Raw genomic sequence first — 18,801 nt, 5'->3', positions numbered from 1 at the left:
AAAATTATCAAAAACAACCATCACTATAAACGGTTCATTGTTGCTACTCAGTTATTGTTTTTCTGTTTTGGTTCGATATAAAACCAACAACCATCGGCTAACCATAAAACTCGAAGCACCACATCTCACCATCTTCATTCAAAACTTTGTGGATCACGATCACCATTATGAAACCTTGGGTAACCATCTTTCACCACCATCAAATGCCATAAACTACTACCACTATCATACTTGTTGATTTTTTCCCCCTACTGCTACATATGATTTTATGTTCTGTTGCGATACATAACCACACAAACACCCTTTATTATCTAAATCTCTTTATTATTGAAACTACCCTTACGACCTTACTCGCTGTATTTTATATATATCCTACATAGAATGATCTCAATGAGTTCTAGAAAACGAACCCGACCCAACATGGACGACTGAGGCATTGACTCGGCAGAAGACAAACAAGTTCTCGACATACTAGATAACTTGGATTCATATACACTGAAGCAAGACCTAGACTCGTTCATGAAAAGCTTTCAAAATGAGATTTCATCGGTGCCAGACGTTTTGACTGAGTCCGGCGAGTCACAGCCAGAGTTACGGTTTATGTTTGAAGCTTCTTTACACGACTCACTCCTGAAAAACCTGCTGCACCATATTCGACCACCAACAGTCCTCATCAAACCTTCTATGTTGGCTACCACCCGAATCTGTTAATGATAATCATATACAAGACTCATTTTGTTTTATATTATTTGGACGTATGCCTATTTTTAATGGATGAAGAAAATTACTTTAATAATAAGACTAGTGGAATATGACATTAGGAAATATCTTCTAATATAAAAGTAGGGGAACATACTATAGTGGTGAACATGCTAAAGGTGTACATGCTATAATGACGTTTTTTTAGTTTCACGAGGGGGTATGAAAATTTGGCCGGAGGAATCGAATTAAGAGGGTAAAAATGATGATCTTAGATTAAGTTGGTGATGATGAGTGAAAAGAATGATAATGTTACCGAATAATGGTGATAGTAATACAAATAAAAGAAGATGAATAAGATTATGATGAACAAGGATGAAATAGATGATGATCATGATATATTGGTTAAATAAGTTTTACGGACAAAATAAATCGGAAAAGGGAAAGATGAAGGAGTAATTAAGGAGTTTTCGGGTTAGCGGGACGTCACGGGTTCAAACCCGGACTTGGGAATTTTTTTTTAAGAGTTACTCCTTTGAGGTAGTTTATTTATTACTCATTATTAATATTATTATTATTATCATTATTAAGTATATTTACTAATAATATTATTATTATAAAATAAAACAACTTTTTATTTTTATTAATATTATTTTATCAAATGATTTTTAGTTATACAACACTATAGTTAATAGTTAATACATAAAAAAATATGTAAACACTTGTTGATTATGATTATTTGTTTTTAATATATATATATATAAATGATATAGTTTTGTGAATCCGAGGTCAACCTTACAATTGTTAAATGACGTCATATGTATTTTTACTACAAAATACATTATGATGAGTTTCATTTGCTCCCTTTTACTCTTTATATTTTTGAGACTGAGAATACATGCGCTGTTTTTACAACTGCTTTATTAAATGCTTTTGAAATATATTTTGAACTACGAATACATGAAATGCTTTTATAAATGTTTGACGAGGTACACACAAGTAAAACATTCCTCGAACGAATTATGTGGACATGATAATTGCCACCGTTGAATTATGTGGACATGATAATTGCCACCATTGAATTATGTGGACATGATAATTACCACCGTTGAATTATGTGGACATGATAATTGCCACCGTTGAATTATGTGGACATGATAATTGCCACCCTTGAATTATGTGGACATGATAATTGCCACCAATTGATATGAATGTTATGTATCGAGAGAATGATTTTTATACACAGGTTATGTGTATTAGTTTTTTGTGCACGAGATATGTGTACGGTTACTAAGATTTATGAAAAATGATTGCGTACACGAGAAAGGTGTACTGTAATTAAAAGATATCGCATGTACATTACAGGTGGGTATAGGATTCGGGCCCATTTGTACCATGCTGCATTTAAATCTTGTGGTCTATCAAAATGATGAATTTTATTGTTTTATGATAAACCTATGAACTTACTAACCTTTTGGTTGACACTTGAAAACATGTTTATTCTCAGGTATGAAAGAAACCTTCCGCTGTGCATTTGCTCATTTTAAAGACATTATTTGGAGTCGATCATCGCAATGGGACTAAATGTTGGTGACTTCGTCCAGATGGATTAGGGTGGGGTATGACATTGATGCTTTGAAGTTGCAGGATTTGAAGGCTGAAACTATCTGTTTCAATCGATTAACAAGCATATTCTTAAGACCATCACTAAGAAGAGTACTGCAAAACAGATATGGGATGCCATGAAACTGAAGTATCAAGGGAATGCTCAAGTTAAGAAGGCGCAATTGCAACGTTTGCGAAGAGAATTTGAATTGTTGGAAATGAAATCTGGTGAAACAATTACGGCTTATTTTGGCAGAGTTATGGTGACATCCATTGATATGCGTAATATGGAGAAGATATGCCAGATGTGAAAATTGTAGAAAAGATTCTACGAACACTCACAGATAATTTCTTACCTGTGGTTTGTTCTATTGAAGAATCTAGGGATCTTGATGTTCTTTCTGTTGATGAGCTACAAAGCTCCTTACTTGTTCATGAACAGAAACTTCTGAAGAGAGTGTCAGATGAACAAGTGTTGAAGGTTGAGAAAGATACATCAAGTTACGGACGAGGACATGGACGAGGTAGAAATTCGTTTTCAAGAGGCATGGGACGTGGCCGTGGCCGAGGTCAGTTTGATAAGGCCACCATAGAATGTTATAAGTGTCACAAAATGGGGCATTTTCAATACGAATGCCCTTCAGGGGAAAGAATTGAAAATTACACTGAATTTGATGAGAATGAGGAATTTCTTTTGATGGCGTCTGTGGATAAGCCAAAGAAGACGCACAACAACATTTAGTTTCTGGATTCAGCATGCTCCAATCACATGACAGGCATTGAAGAATGGTTCATAAGGTTGGACCGGAACTACAGTCACACTGTACGACTAGGGAACGACCTTCGATTGAATGTCAAAGGATTGGGTGATATACAGTTGTTAGTGGATGGCATCACTCAAGTTATAACCGACGTCTATTATGTTCCACAGCTCACCTCTAATCTCATTAGTCTCGGGCAGCTACAAAGCAAGAAGGTGAAGATTGAGATGGATGATGGAATACTAAAGGCTTTCCACCATCAAAGGGGCTTGATTTTTACGTCAAAGATGACCAAGAATTGAATGTTTCCTGTGTTTAGCTCAAATGCACAATCACCAAGCAAGTGTCTTAAAGTAAACTGTGATCTAGATGGTCAAGTATGGCATAGACGTTTTGCTCATGTTAATCACAAAGCCTTGAGAAGGATGCAATTCTGAAAGATGGTTGAAGGGCTGCCAAGTTCAATAGAGAAAACCAAAGTATGCGAGATATGTGCAGTGGGCAAGCAACAACGGGAAGCTATACCGAAGCATAGCAAATGGTGTGCAACAGAAAAATTGGAACTCATCCACACTGATCTTTGTGGGCCCATTACTCCGACATCCCAAAGTGGGAAACGGTATGTACTTGTTTTCATTAATGATTATTCTAGAAAAACATGGGTGTATTTTCTGTTGCATAAAGGAGAAACGTTTGACCACTTCAAACGTTTTAAGACAATTAACAGCATCATGGATGCTTCATGGAATCATCAACTAACCAACTTGGTCTTCTTTACACCCTTGCATATGCATGATCACAGCCATAAAACAAGGTGTAAAGTAACCTACTTTGCACCTAAAGTGACAACTTGGTTAATTAAATTCGGATCCCATGTGAGCAAGTTGATCCACTTGCTGCCAGCAGGAGATGCGCCGCATCTCCACATGATGCGCCTCATCATTTGCCAGAAATGCGTCGTATCCCTTTAAAGCTCCGCATCACAAACCTTCGGGCCAAAATGCTGCATGGATGCGCCGCATCACTCCCTGGAATTCAGTTTTCACGCATCCCGAAATCTGCAAAATTCGTGCAACACTTTAACTCACCTTTTGTGGCGCTTTTTTCAAACTTTGTTTAAATGTCTCCACACCGCAACAAATCTCCCACTTGGAGACTTTGAACAAACTCATCCTTCGTTAAACTCGCCTAATAACATCATCATCCCACAGTAACAACTTGACCCACTAATTACACCTCCTTTAGATACCGTCAGATTTGCATCTGAGTCACGCCGCACTTCTCTCGTTAACCTACGAGCAAGTGTAGTCTTTCGACACCAGAAAATCCGCTGAGCTATAATTTGATCTTCATGCTACTAGGTTGGGAAAATAAAACGACAAACAACAACTCTTTGGCTATGACACCCATCTCCTTAGTCTAGGAGATAACGGGTCGTTTGAGTCCGACCCGACCCAATTAACCCCATCGCCCAAGCGATCCACCCGTACACTATAACATCCACCCGATTTAACTTTCCAACAAAGAATAAACCCGCCGGTAGATCAAACATGTGGATAATCTTATCAAGGCAACCGTGTGAGAATGCAATTACACCCTTGATCTTCCACATAACCGCCTTAGCTTTCACCATTGGAACACCGACCACATACGTGCGCACGTCTTTTGACAAACCCAATTTTCCACCATGAGCCAACTCCCACTGTACGGATGGTTCTTTAACAGTGACTCTCAAGAAAATCTCTTGTTCATCTTCTTCGGCCGATTGCAACAAAGTTGCCATTGGAGAAGATCTACTTGAAGTAACGAAAACTCTAGTATAACCAATTCGTTCTGAATCTTCACTAGTTTCGACTTCCCTTAAGCTCCCACTCAAATAAGATCCCTCAACAAACCCGAAAAGCATTAGCATGCTAGGATTTCTAATACCCACAAAATCACCTAGCCCTTCTTCAACCATATACTTGGTTCCCCTCTTGTACCCACGAGCAACCATATGACCTCCCTTAAACACCTTCCAGCTTTGATCTCCAAATAGGACATGACACTTATCATCATCCAGTTGCCCAACCGAGATTAACCTACTCTTGAGCTTTGGAATGAACCTCACATTCCTCAAGATCCAAGTGTGTTTAATCACAAGATCACCAATACCCGCAACATCAAGTGTACTCCCATTCGCGACTCGAACCTTACCAGAATACGACTTGAAATTCACCATCTCGTTCATATATGGGGTAGCATGACACGAGGCACCCGAATATAAAACCCAAGATTCGTCAAGAACATCTTCTTGGAACAACAACGCATCTTCAATCACCATATTAGTTGAACTCCCACCCGACATTAAACTCGGGCACTTCGACTTATAGTGACCAACTTGTTGACAATTCCAACACACCACTCTTGCTCTTTGACGGACTTCGCGACTTAGCTCTTCCCCGACCAACAATTAGAACCGAACCCGAACTCCTATTCGAATCTTTCCTACGAATACCTTCGCTAAGAATCAAATCACAGATTCCTTCAAAAGTGAGTTTAGTAGTTCCGGATGAACCACTAACCGCTGTCACTAAACCGGACCAACTATCGGGCAATGAAGATAGTAAAAACAATGCCTCTAGCTCATCATCAAATTTAATATCAACCGATTTCAACCGGGTTAAAATCAAATTAAATTCGTTTACATGATCCGTCGCCGAGGATACCTCCATCATTCTAGCGTTCACCAATTGCCTAACTAGGAAAACCTTGTTCAAAGTGGATGACTTTTCATACATGTTAGATAAAGCCGCAATCAATCCCTCAGTTGTGGTTTCACCCACAATGTTGTAAGCGACGTTCTTGGCCAAAGAAAGCCGAACAACTCCTAGGGCTTGCCTATCCAACAAATCCCACTCGCCTTGATCCATTCCTTCTAGCTTAACACCCTTCAAGGGTTGGTAAAGCTTCTTTTGATACAGCATATCTTCCATTTGCATCTTCCAAAAACTAAAGTTGGTTCCATCAAACCGATCAATCTTCACATCACTCTTTTCTGCCATTGTTCCCGAAAACTCGTAAACCCGAGAGCTCTGATACCACTTGTTAGGAAACCCGACTAGGTGAGCCCAAACAAGACTAGATAACCCTAAGTTATCAACCCACTTCCAATAAATGAAAATATAGTGAAAAGATTGTAAGACTAGCAAGAATGATAAAAACACGGAAATTTAACGTGATTATATGCAATCGTTTATGATTGCTTTAGTCCACGGCCAACCAAAGAGTGTTCTGTAATGACCCTGGATTTTTCAACGTTTATTTATTAATAATTATTATTATTATTATGTGTGATTAAACAAATGTATGTTATTACATTTACATGTTGTCATGACTAAACGTACTTGACTTTAATTGCCCGAAACATCTTTGTGACACACGAAACTTTCACGAATAATATTTTTAGAGTATTATTTACATTCATGATTTATTTTATTAATCATTTTAATTAACTAAAGTTATTAGTTAATTACTTGGGCTTTAATTGGATTTATTTGTTAATTAATTGAACTTGGGCTTTATTAGTGTAATGGACTCATGATATTGGGCTTATAAGCCTACCCTACCTTTTAAGTGGACTAACTAGCCCACTCTTCCACTTGTAAGTATTATTTAGTGAAAGGAACTAGTTAGTTAAGAATTGGAATCTAGTTTGCATGTAATCCCCATGAAACCCCACCTATTAACCACCTTTGTAAGACTTTTCATGCAAGAGACCACTAAACAACTCTCCCCCCTCTCTTTTGCTGCTGTAACCGTCGCCCCTTGTATCATCAAGGGGAGTTTTCACTTCATTTTGCATTACTAGTTCACTCATTCTCTCATTTTCCAAAACACTCTCATACTTGCAACTCTTTCTCTCTCACTTTTCTCTCTAGTTCTTGTAAGTAAACTTGAATCATTTCTCCCTTTCTTTTCTTTCTAAAACCGTAGCCTTTAGCTACTTAAACATCATCATCATTTGTCTTTGGTTGTTTGTTTGATTACTTGTTTGTTATTGTTACTTACTTACTTGTTGTTGTAGTCATCCTTTACTAGTTACTAAGAACCAAACTTTCTAGTTTGATTCTTCATTTTATCTTGTTATAACAAGAACAACAAGAACATAAACTTACTAGTTATGTTCTACATATACTTTCTTAAAGGATTGCAAGTTCATGTGTTGATTAAAATCATACTTGTGATTCATGAAGTAAACTTTAAAGTTTACTTTCTTAAAGATCAAACTTTGGTTTGAATCTTAAAAGTATGAACAACCATGAACAAATTACTTGTTTACTTAGTTTACTTCTTCATTTTATACACTTTAATTTCATGTTTGTTGTTGTTGTTGGTCAAGTACTACAAGTTAGTCTTGATCTCATACTTTCTTGAAACTTAAAGTTAACTTTAAAAGTTCAAGAACATGTAAGTAAAATTTCTATTATTATAACTTTGTACACTTATGTTAGATCTAGACTTTTGAGTCTTGGATCTTCAAGATCAAACTAAGAACTATGTTCTACAACTTAAGATCTTGATTTCATAAGTTCACTTTCAAGTTTGTAACTTATTATTAGTTTTAAAGTTCATGTATGTGTTAGATCTAAGACTTTGATGTAACTTTGGTTCATCAAACTTCATACAACTCTTAAGTGAGTTGTGCTTCATGTCTTAGACTTACACTTGGGTTATGATGGTCAAACCATGGTAAAGATGATGTAAACACATCAATGAGTTATACACTTGAAGCTATAGGCATCAAGGATGAGAACCATGATGAACATCAAGCACCAAACTCACCGGAACCCATTATTTTTCTGCTTTCTGTCTTCTACCTACTGTTTTCTGGTTTCTGTAACAGACCAGTACACCTGGGCTACTGTAACATTGATTTTCAAATAGCTCTGTTCGAGTAGATAACTTTTCATATAGGACTTATCTTAATCCGAGTTACGGTTTAGGATTTATGGCCCTCCGATCGTCACTATGTCCTTTTAACGTTGTGCAGAAATATCTGACCTACTCGCACTTAGACCGTCGCCACGGTCAAAGGAAGACGAGTTTGCTTCTGTAAATTTTACCACAATTAAAGGACTCATATACGGAACCATGGCCACTGGTCTCACCTTATTTCAGTAGGTATAGAGGCCGTGGTGACTGACCGAACTCAGCCTTTGTTTTAAACTACTTTCATAAACGAAACTTACTTTACGCCTTTTGTTTAATGATGAATGATGATGACCCTTAAGACCTAATTTACATACTTTTAAACCTATTCGGACGATTTACTGACTTAGTACTATTTGACTTAGGTTGAGTACCCGTTTGGACAACCTTCATTACTTACTTACTTTCCGAGTCATACTTTACCGCTACTTTATCATTGTGAGTTATAGCATTCCCTTTTTACTTTAACTTATTTTGGGAACTGAGAATACATGCGGATTTTATGTTTTACATACTAGGCACGAGTACTTAAACTTATATATGTGTGGGTTATATAACGGCAGAAACATTCCCTTTAGCTCGGTAACGTTTAGTCATTGGTTTTTGAACCGGTGAACGCGAATCTTAGATATGGATCTATAGGGTTTGTCATCCCCACTCGGGCTAGTAGCGCTAGTATTTAACGAGTGTTTAATACTTCGTAAACATACGCACTTGCCAAGTGTACATTCAGGGGGTATAAACGTTAAGTTAGTTACCAAGTGCCCACGGTTAACATATACTTTATCATACTGTTTTGAAACGCTCTTTGTAGCACTGAAATCTCGTGGCCTACCTTACTTACTGTTATACTTAAACTATAGCTCACCAACCTTTGTGTTGACATTTTAAGCATGTTTTTCTCAAGTGCTTAAGGTTATTTGCTTCCGCTGTCGTGCTAGTCTTGCCGTAGACACCCGCTGCTCTAGTGTTATCACCGCATGAACTGTTTATCTTGCATTCAGTCTTTAATACATTTGAAACTATGATTTGTAACGACCTAAGGGTCACATACATTTATTCATGCTTGCTATTCGTAGAAGCATACTGTTGGTGTAAAACATTTGATGTCGGTTAAGACGTCACCTTTTTATCGTGAATGCAACTTCTTTATTACAGCATATAGTACTTAACCTTGTAATGATCCTGTTGTTGATGATTCGTACACGATGGTTTTGTACGGGGCATCACATGTTCTATATTGATTAATTTCGTGGTGGTAAGTTTACAATGAGTTACAATGAGGAACATTTATAGGAGAAACAAGATCATAAGAAAACTTCATGGATGCTTCAAGGAATCATCAACTAACCAACTTGATCTTCTTTACACCCTTGCATATGCATGATCACAGCCATAAAACAAGGTGTAAAGTAACCTACTTTGCACCTAAAGTGACAACTTGGTTAATTAAATCCGGATCCCATGTGAGCAAGTTGATCCACTTGCTGCCAGCAGGAGATGTGCCGCATCTCCACATGATGCGCCGCATCATTTGCCAAAAATGCGCCGTATCCCTTTAAAGTTCTGCATCACAAACCTTCGAGCCAAAATGCTGCATGGATGCGCCGCATCCAAGAGTGATGCGCCGCATCCAAGAGTGATGCGCCGCATCACTCCCTGGAATTCAGTTTTCACGCATCCAGAAATCTGCAAAATTCGTGCAACACTTTAACTCACCTTTTGTGGCGCTTTTTTGAACTTTGTTTAAATGTCTCCACACCTCAACAATAACGTCCTAAAAGGAAACATGGTCTCATACTCTAATATATATCGTTTTCAATGGCATTGATATTATATTAACTCATCTCATTTGATTCTTATTTGATTAACATGTGACAAATGGGCAAGGCGAATTCGCAATTTCAATGTTGGTAAAAGCGGAATCAGGTCAACATACATATAGCAATATAGGCCAATTCTTATTTGAATAAGGTACTTGGTTGGATGATTGATCAATATCTACTTTTAGCTTTTTTATTGTCTAAAGTTAATCATCTAGGATTGGAGTCAGGAGGTACACTTCAACAATGTGCAGTGTAAAGATGACTTTCATAATGAAGGTAAATTAGTTTAACTTTCACTCTTAACCCAATTTATCACTATAATCACATAAACACATTGGACTTAAAAAGTGCACCTGAACAAAAGATGGGATACCAAACTTGCAGCTATTCTTATGTAGTGAGAAGTCTATTCAATATGGCTAACTATTAAATGAAAGCACGTTTCGTCTCAATCGAGCTTGATTCAATCATTGAAAAGCATCAAAATTTGAGGTATGGAGTACAAAACTCTCATTATTATTTCATAGTTAGACATTTTGAGTGGTTAATTGTATATTGTGATATGTGCATTAGATCACACATCTTTAATTGTCAATAATATGTCTCAATGGGTTGCACTTTTTTGATGATTTTGACAAACTATAACCTGCTAAGGGTGAAAGTTCGATGTACTCCTCTTTACATTTCATTTTATCCTTTACCCTTTTTTTATATCACCAGATAATGTTAGATTTTATTATAGTTGGTAAACAATTAATTTGTAATTAGTATTATCAGATGGTATTAGGTATTATTTGTGCTCTTTTTATTACCAATAAAACAATTTTATTGTTTATGGATGTTAAACAAATAATGATACTTAGTTTTTGGTCAAATGTTAAACAATTTGTAATTAGTATTATCAGATAGTATTAGGTATTATTTATGCTCTTTTTATTACTAATAAAACAATTTTATTGTTTATGGATGTTAAACAAATAATGATACTTAGTTTTTGGTCAAATGTTAAACAATTTGTAATTAGTATTATCAGATAGTATTAGGTATTATTTGTGCTCTTTTTATACCTACTTCATAGCTATGAGGGTATGGGATATAATGATGAAAAAGGACATGCTAATGCCAACAACAAAATTTATTGTCTAACAAGTAACAATTAAAAAAGTTTGTGTTAAAATCACCTTTTCACTACAGATAATATATTAGTTTTATCTGTGAAAAAATGTATCGGTTTAGTGAAGAAAAATCAAACAAGAGGTAGTATATTTTGATAATTACCATGATACAATCCAACTGGAGGTGCAAGTTTCTTAGTATTACTTGGTTCAGGTATGTACTTTCTAAAATTAGTTTGTTTAAATTCTATGGTCATTATTTATCCTAATATGAAATAATGTTTTACTATGTGTGATTTCGAATGGTGCCAGGGGTTGTTAGCTCGGGTTCAACTTCAAAGTATCACTATACGATCTTTTGAAGCCCTGAAGGTATGTGGTAACTTAATTACAACCATTAATTATTATTGGCTATAAATTATAAATAGTTCAAAAATATGTATTCAACTTGTGTAAAAGTATAATTAAGATAATAATGTTAAGATTCATAAGCGGCCTAAACATATGTATTCAACTTTATATGTAACTAGTTTATAACCCGCGAATTCGCGGGACTTAAACAAAAAAATATTATATATAACAAAGTGTGTGCGCGCGCGCGCACATACACATTCAAATACACTTACACATACACATACACATACACATACACATACACATATAATTGCAACTGTGAATGATATAAAAAGACCACTTGTGATATGTATATTGACAATCTTTATTCGCTTTTTTTTACTGTAAAATTGGTCGACAGAAGAGTTATAAAAGCAACTTGTCGTTCTATTCCTTTTTTGTCATTCAGGGTGTTTAATGATGCTTAGTTTTGCAGTTTTACTACGAACTTGATGAGCAGAGGAAGTAAGTTGATGGTTAAGACATTACAATTTGTTGTGTTGACTAACTTTGACCAACTCTGCTCGACTCTGCCCATCAGGTGACCTCATTGAGAGAAAACTAAAACATTATCCAAGTAAGTTCAAACTTCATGTTGCTTATCAGATGTTTAACAAACACCTGACTCCTTTCTTCACCCTTAGCTTTGCTACTTTAAGTAGTTATTCAATTCAATTTGATGTTCGTATATTTGCATCATTTTACTATTTAGAATGTTGTGTCTCTATTATGCTATGTGTTACATGTTGTTTGTAGGCCAGAGGTCCTCTTGGAAGCAATCTCTTTATCCGTCGAATAAAGAGAGGGATGACTTTCTCTACTCTTGAGAGTGTTTCACTCTGAGTGGAGAAATGACTTGTCTTTATTCTCGAATAAGGGAAGGATTGTCTACATATCACCTCCCCTATACACCACTCATGTGATATTAATTTTTGTTGTTGTTGTTACATGTTTTTTGTAGGTGCTTTAATACACTCCATAAAGCTGCACTCTGGTATATGTGCTTGAAAGCATTCTGGTGTATGTTTATAAATTAACTTCTTTTTTTTTTCTTCTATTAAATTCAAAAAATTAAATATTAATGGTTTTCCTTTTAATTAAGTTTCACCTTTTTTACAGGAGACATACTCACCATTAGACAAACATTGATGGTATTGCTGGCACGTCACAACTACTTTAAAAGATTGAAGTCGTTTAATCAACAATGGGAAACTATTCTTACATCACGTTTTTTTATTTCTTTTTAGCAAATATTTTATTTAGAATTGAATTTTTGTGTTTCAACAATGTTAAATTTGTAATATTTCACCTTATTTTAATATCAAGATATTACTTTTCAAATTATATGTAATATATTAATCCTCATAAAAAAATTCGTTCTACTTTTCTATAATATATTTTTCACAAAATTCCGCGAATTCACGGGTCTTTAACTAGTGAATTAGTTATAAATGAATGATAATAAAGTGTAGATGAGTTGGCCCAACCTAGTCTGACCCATTATCAAACCCGTCCATCCGGTCCAAAGTGCCACTTGTTACAAATATTCATTGCACTACATGTAAGAGATACGAAGATAAGCTACTTTAAATAAGCGTAATATTACCATCTGTAGCTTGTCTTTTAACTTTTGATAGGTGTCAATTACAAACTCGCCTGGTAAATGAAGGTTCTGAAGTAGGTAAGATGCTAGAAAGATAGATAACACTTAAGCATCTTTTTTATAACCAAAACTATGATGAAGAACAGAGTAAAATTGACGCCATCAAGGAAATCAACCATCGTAGAAATATCCTAGATAAACTTATAATGTTGATGTTATATATTGAAGAAGCATATGGTGAAAAGCCAAATCATATAATCTTAAACTACCTGAAGTATAATATGAAATGGATTTGAATGTAATGTGATAAAGTCAAAGACGGGGTACATACCAGTTAATTTCTCAAGCTTTTTTCATTCAAAACAATTCTTTCTTTGTGGGATCTATACTTGATGTTAGTGCAGGATCTCCTTCGAGTTAAACTACAAAGATAATATGTTAACCATCAGTTTCAAAATATCCATCAATCCTATTCATAACCAAAGATATATTATATTCGATATCCACAATCTTACAACATCATTCATATACAATACACAAACACAACAATAATACAGTTTCAAGAATTATATCTAACATACTCTTAACTAACTATAACTTAAATATATATATTCAATGAAAATGTCTATTCAGTCAACGAACCCACATGCAGTATATATCTTATTTATTTTCAACCCTTTACCCATATCCAACCCACATTAGCCACAACAGAGAGCATATAATATTGGTGTAAAGGTAGTAGCTAATTATTTTGATGAGATTAAATGTAAAGGTGGTAAAGAGTTAAGTAAAAATCAATTAAATAAATGAGTACACGCATTACATGGAGATTTTAGTGTAATTTGTTGTAAAGGTATTTTAAAATATGGGTATTGAATCTTATTTAAATTAAAACTTTGTATTAGGTAATAATAATTTTGAGATTAAATCCAAGGGTTGTAATGATGTAATTGGTTTGGAACTTTGAATTGATGGTTTAGATCATTTATTTAAAAATATTATTACTTATTTAAACTCCTGTTTTAATAAGTAGAAGGAAAGGAAGGGAAGGGAAGGGATGTTTCATCTACCACCAACGAAGGAATGTACAACACTTGCATATCAAAAAATAGTTATACTCATTCGGCAATAAGATTTCAACATTATTTTAAGCCTTACATATACAGTTACATAATCTTGTTTATGTTTTATTATTAATTGATTTACCTATATCAACCACAGTAAATTTAAATCTAATTTTCAAACACAATTTAAATTTGAAAAATTGGAATAATATACCATGAAACCATTCAATGCTAAAAACATACCATGCAAGATTTGAAGGTAGTACAAAGTCATTGATCTCATTATAATCAACCGGTCGATAGCCGTCAGTTGTAAGATGGAATGGAGGACTTGGTTGAATATTTGTGCGAGGTGTGATCTTGATCTTCCAATATTGATCTATCAATTTCAAACTTGGAACAACCGAGAAGCCAGATAGTTGTATAAAAAAAACCTTCAACAAAAAAGGGCTCGAAAACGGGCATTACATTTTTTTGACTGATGCAAGTATCTTGTTAGCCTACAAATAAAATAGTAGAATGTAAGATGACAATATAAAAAGTATAGTGTGATATGCAAGAATTATATAATCTTACAACCTGTTGACCAATAAGCATGACCTCAATTCCATTTGCATTATTGAGAAATCTCCAAAACGTGCGCCTCCAAACTGCAAAAAATCTTCACATGAACATGAGAGTTTGATTGTTGTGGATGTAAATAATTCAATTGGGTGAAATGCATAACATTCTCCATTAGGTAAAGGATTGATGAATCTGTGTGTATGTATATAAGAAAAAAGTAGTTTTGTTCTAAAATGATGGTTTGGTATATAAATAGCATTTATATAGACTTTAAGTCCGCATATATTTCTATCGTGGCATCAATCATAATTCAATTCAAATTTGAATTGAAATTGGAAATGAAATAACTTAAATATTATGAAATCCCTTATTTATAGGGTTTGTTAAATACAATTCTAAATGGATTTAATTTAGCAAATACCTTGTTTGACTAATTATAATGGCGATTTAGGTAAAAAAAATAATTAATTTGATAAAGACAGAAATGGAAATACTGCTAAATAGGCGATTTGTTAGTAATCTGTTATTATTATGGGTAGTTATGTAAAATTAGTGAAAATCGAAAAAAGTATTATGTAATAATCTTTTGAAAATTAGATCTAATGGTTGTAATTACTTTATTGGGTTGAATGGATGGTTAAGATCTTTTGTTTGAAAAAAATAATACTTATATAAGCCTTTACTTTACTAAAATATCAATCAATATTTCCTGCCTAAATGAAACTAGGGTTTCAACCTTTAATCAACCACCAAATAACTTTTTTTGAATCTATTAATCGATAGTATTTGGTCGGTATGCTTTCATATTCAAATAAAATAAATAGAATTTTTTACGGGGTAATATATACTATGTATATCTTATTAATACCGACCTAAAACATTAATTGGGTCGAAATAAGTTATTCAAAAAGTGCCTTCACTATTCAAAAATAGTTCAAAATAATCCAAGTGTTATGAAATCAAAGTCAAGAATAGCTGTGGATGTCAATTTGAATAATAGTTACGCATGCATTTGAATAGTTACTTGCACAGTAAAATTTATAGTATAAATATAGGATCGAATGTAATCAGTTTTTGTACCATTCACTTCAATAAAATTTATTACTCTCTCCTTTCTCTTTAATATCAGTAGTCCATAGCCAAGAGTCAGATCACTAAAGGTATTTATAAACTACTAAATTATAACACGTTATCAGCACGAAGTGCTCCGTATAATCAAGGTTTATCTAAGCAAGCACAAGTCACTAATCAAGGTAAGAAATTCTTTAACGATATCTTCTATTATTTATTAGTAAGGTAAATATTATTATCATCATAAGTAAAATTATATTTCTGTAATCTAACTTTTATTAACTTCACTAACATTTATATTTATGTTATTTAAGTTATATATGGTCGGTTATACCGCCTGAATTATATTTATGTAATCTAACTTTTATTAACTTCACTAACATTTATATTTATGTTATTTAAGTTATATATTGTCGGTTATACCGCCTGAATTATATTTATGTAATCTAACTTTTATTAACTTCACTAACATTTATATTTATGTTATTAACTTCACTAACATTTATATTTATGTTATTTAAATTATATATGGTCGGTTATACCGCCTGAATTATATTTCTGTAATCTAACTCTTATTAACTTCATTAACATTTATATTTATGTTATCTAACATTTATGATTACTTATGCAATTAATCATTATTTATTTCATGCATACTAATGTTTATTCTTAAAATTTATTATTTATGCATAATATGTTTATTCTCTTAATCTTTGTATTTATACTAAACGTATTTATACTAAATGTATTTATAGTAATTGTATTTGTACTAATAAAATTATTTTATTAAAATTATTATTAATACAACGAGTACATAACGGTTGTTAACGTCAACTGACGACGTTACAACGACTATATTTTTTAAATATAAAATAAACATCTTCGTTTTCACATTTTCACAAATCAATCTTCATTCTCTCAGATTACCACTCTCAAAAAGTTTTTTTGTAAAGATGATTCACACAAGGATGATTTTTCCTATTGTATTGGTCATACTAACTATCATCATTGTTACTATTATACCACCGGGTGAACCTATATTCTATCCTGCTCTTGTGGTTATATCATTTGTAATCATGCCATTATTCTGTTGTTTGCTACTTATGAATTTAAAATGATTCTAATTTTATTTTATTATTTGTCTATGAATAGAAGTTGATTATGATTATGATTTATGTTGTTCATCTTTTTGATTAGAAAATGTCGAATTTGAAAAAGGCTTAAATTTGCTCCTTTAGAATCAAGTGGGAACAACTACTTAACATGGGTTATGAATTTAGAAAAACATCTCAAATCAATCGGTATTTTAGAAACTCTAAATGAAAATAATAATTGTTCCGAACAAGAGAAAGCAATAGCAAGTATTTTTCTTAGCAAACATATTGACGAGTCCTTAGAATTTACATATTATATGATCGAAGATCCAGGAGTATTATGGAAAATACTCAAAGATAGATACGATATTAATTATCAAGAAATAACGGTGATCCATGAAAGAATAAAATTGAAGATGTTAGTAGACGCTCTTATAAGAATCCCGGAGATTCTTATTAATGATCTGGTAACGTGGATCATCAGTCTAGTATTTATTGAATACATGAACGTCTTGTTTATCTCTACAAATAAGTCCTAAAAGAAAAGAAAACGAGAGTGAATCAGTTGAAAAATATTGATTAAAGAAACCCTGAGCCACCTTGAGACTTGAATGATTTGAATTTTCTAAGATGTCTAGCTTGTTATGTATCACTTATAAATAAATGGTTTTAGACCATAACGCATATGTTTATTAAATGTTATCTTTTATGTACTTCAGATTGTAACTTGTTTGCAGGTAATATAATTTGATTATCTTGCTGAAATATAACTCATTATTTGCTTATCTTATTTGAAGTTTTAGTATGAATCCTGCTGAAATACAACATCAATTAAATGGTAAAGACCTATGTATTGCAGATAGCGGTAACATACACACTATGATCAAATCTAAGAAATATTTCATTGATTTAAATCAAATTAAGGAATTATAAATATTATATCAGGTCTTGCAAACTTGATATAAGGAACGGAAAAGGCAAAAATTCATATTATCAAATGGTACAAATTTTCTCATAAACAATGCTTTGTTTTCTCCTAAATCAAAGAGAAATTTGTTAAGTTTCTCTGATATATATCATAATGGATATGATTATCAGTCAATGATAACCGGAAATGAGAAATACCTATGTAGCACCGAAAAGCGCATATGATGAAAAGCGCAGCGCATATGATTAAAAGCGCATATGATGAAAAGCGCATATGATGAAAAGCGCAGCGCATATGATTAAAAGCGTAGCGCATATGATGAAAAGCTCATATGATGAAAAGTGCAGCGCATATGATTAAAAGCGCATATGATGAAAAGCGCAGCGCATATGATTAAAAGCGCATCGCATATGATTAAAAGCGCATATGATGAAAAGTGCATATGATTAAAATCGCATATGGTGAAAAGGATATATGATGAAAAGCGCATATGGTGATTAATGAAAAGCACATATGGTGATTAATAAAAAGCACATATGGTGATTAATGAAAAGAATATTGAGAAAGAATCACCAATGTTTCTTGAAAGAATTCAAGGTTACATATATGGACCAATTCATCCATCATGTGGACCATTTTGATATTTCATGGTTCTAATAGACGCATCTAGCGGATGGTCTCATGTTTGTGTGTTATCAAGCTGTAATATGGCATTTGCAAAGTTTCTTGCACAAATTATTACATTGAGAACACATTATTCTGATTACACCATTAAAAGGATGAGACTTGATAATGCTGGTGAGTTAACATCTCAAGCATTTAATGATTATTATATGTCTACAGGGATTGTTGTTGAACATCCAGTTGCTCATGTGCATACACAAAATTGGTTTAGCTGAATCAATAGATAAACGCTTGCAGCTAATAACTAGACAATTGGTAATGAGTACAAAACTCTCAATATTTATATGGGGACATATAAATTTACATGATGCGACATTAATTCGCATTAAACCAAGTGCAAGTCATAAATATTCTCCATTACCAACTTAATTTTGATCGAGATCCAAATATTTTCCATCTTAGAACATTTGGTTGTGCAGTGTA

The sequence above is a fragment of the Rutidosis leptorrhynchoides genome, chromosome 9 (genome assembly GCF_046630445.1).
Source record: "Rutidosis leptorrhynchoides isolate AG116_Rl617_1_P2 chromosome 9, CSIRO_AGI_Rlap_v1, whole genome shotgun sequence".
Classification (NCBI taxonomy): domain Eukaryota; kingdom Viridiplantae; phylum Streptophyta; class Magnoliopsida; order Asterales; family Asteraceae; genus Rutidosis; species Rutidosis leptorrhynchoides.
Note: the sequence above shows the minus strand (reverse complement) of the source record.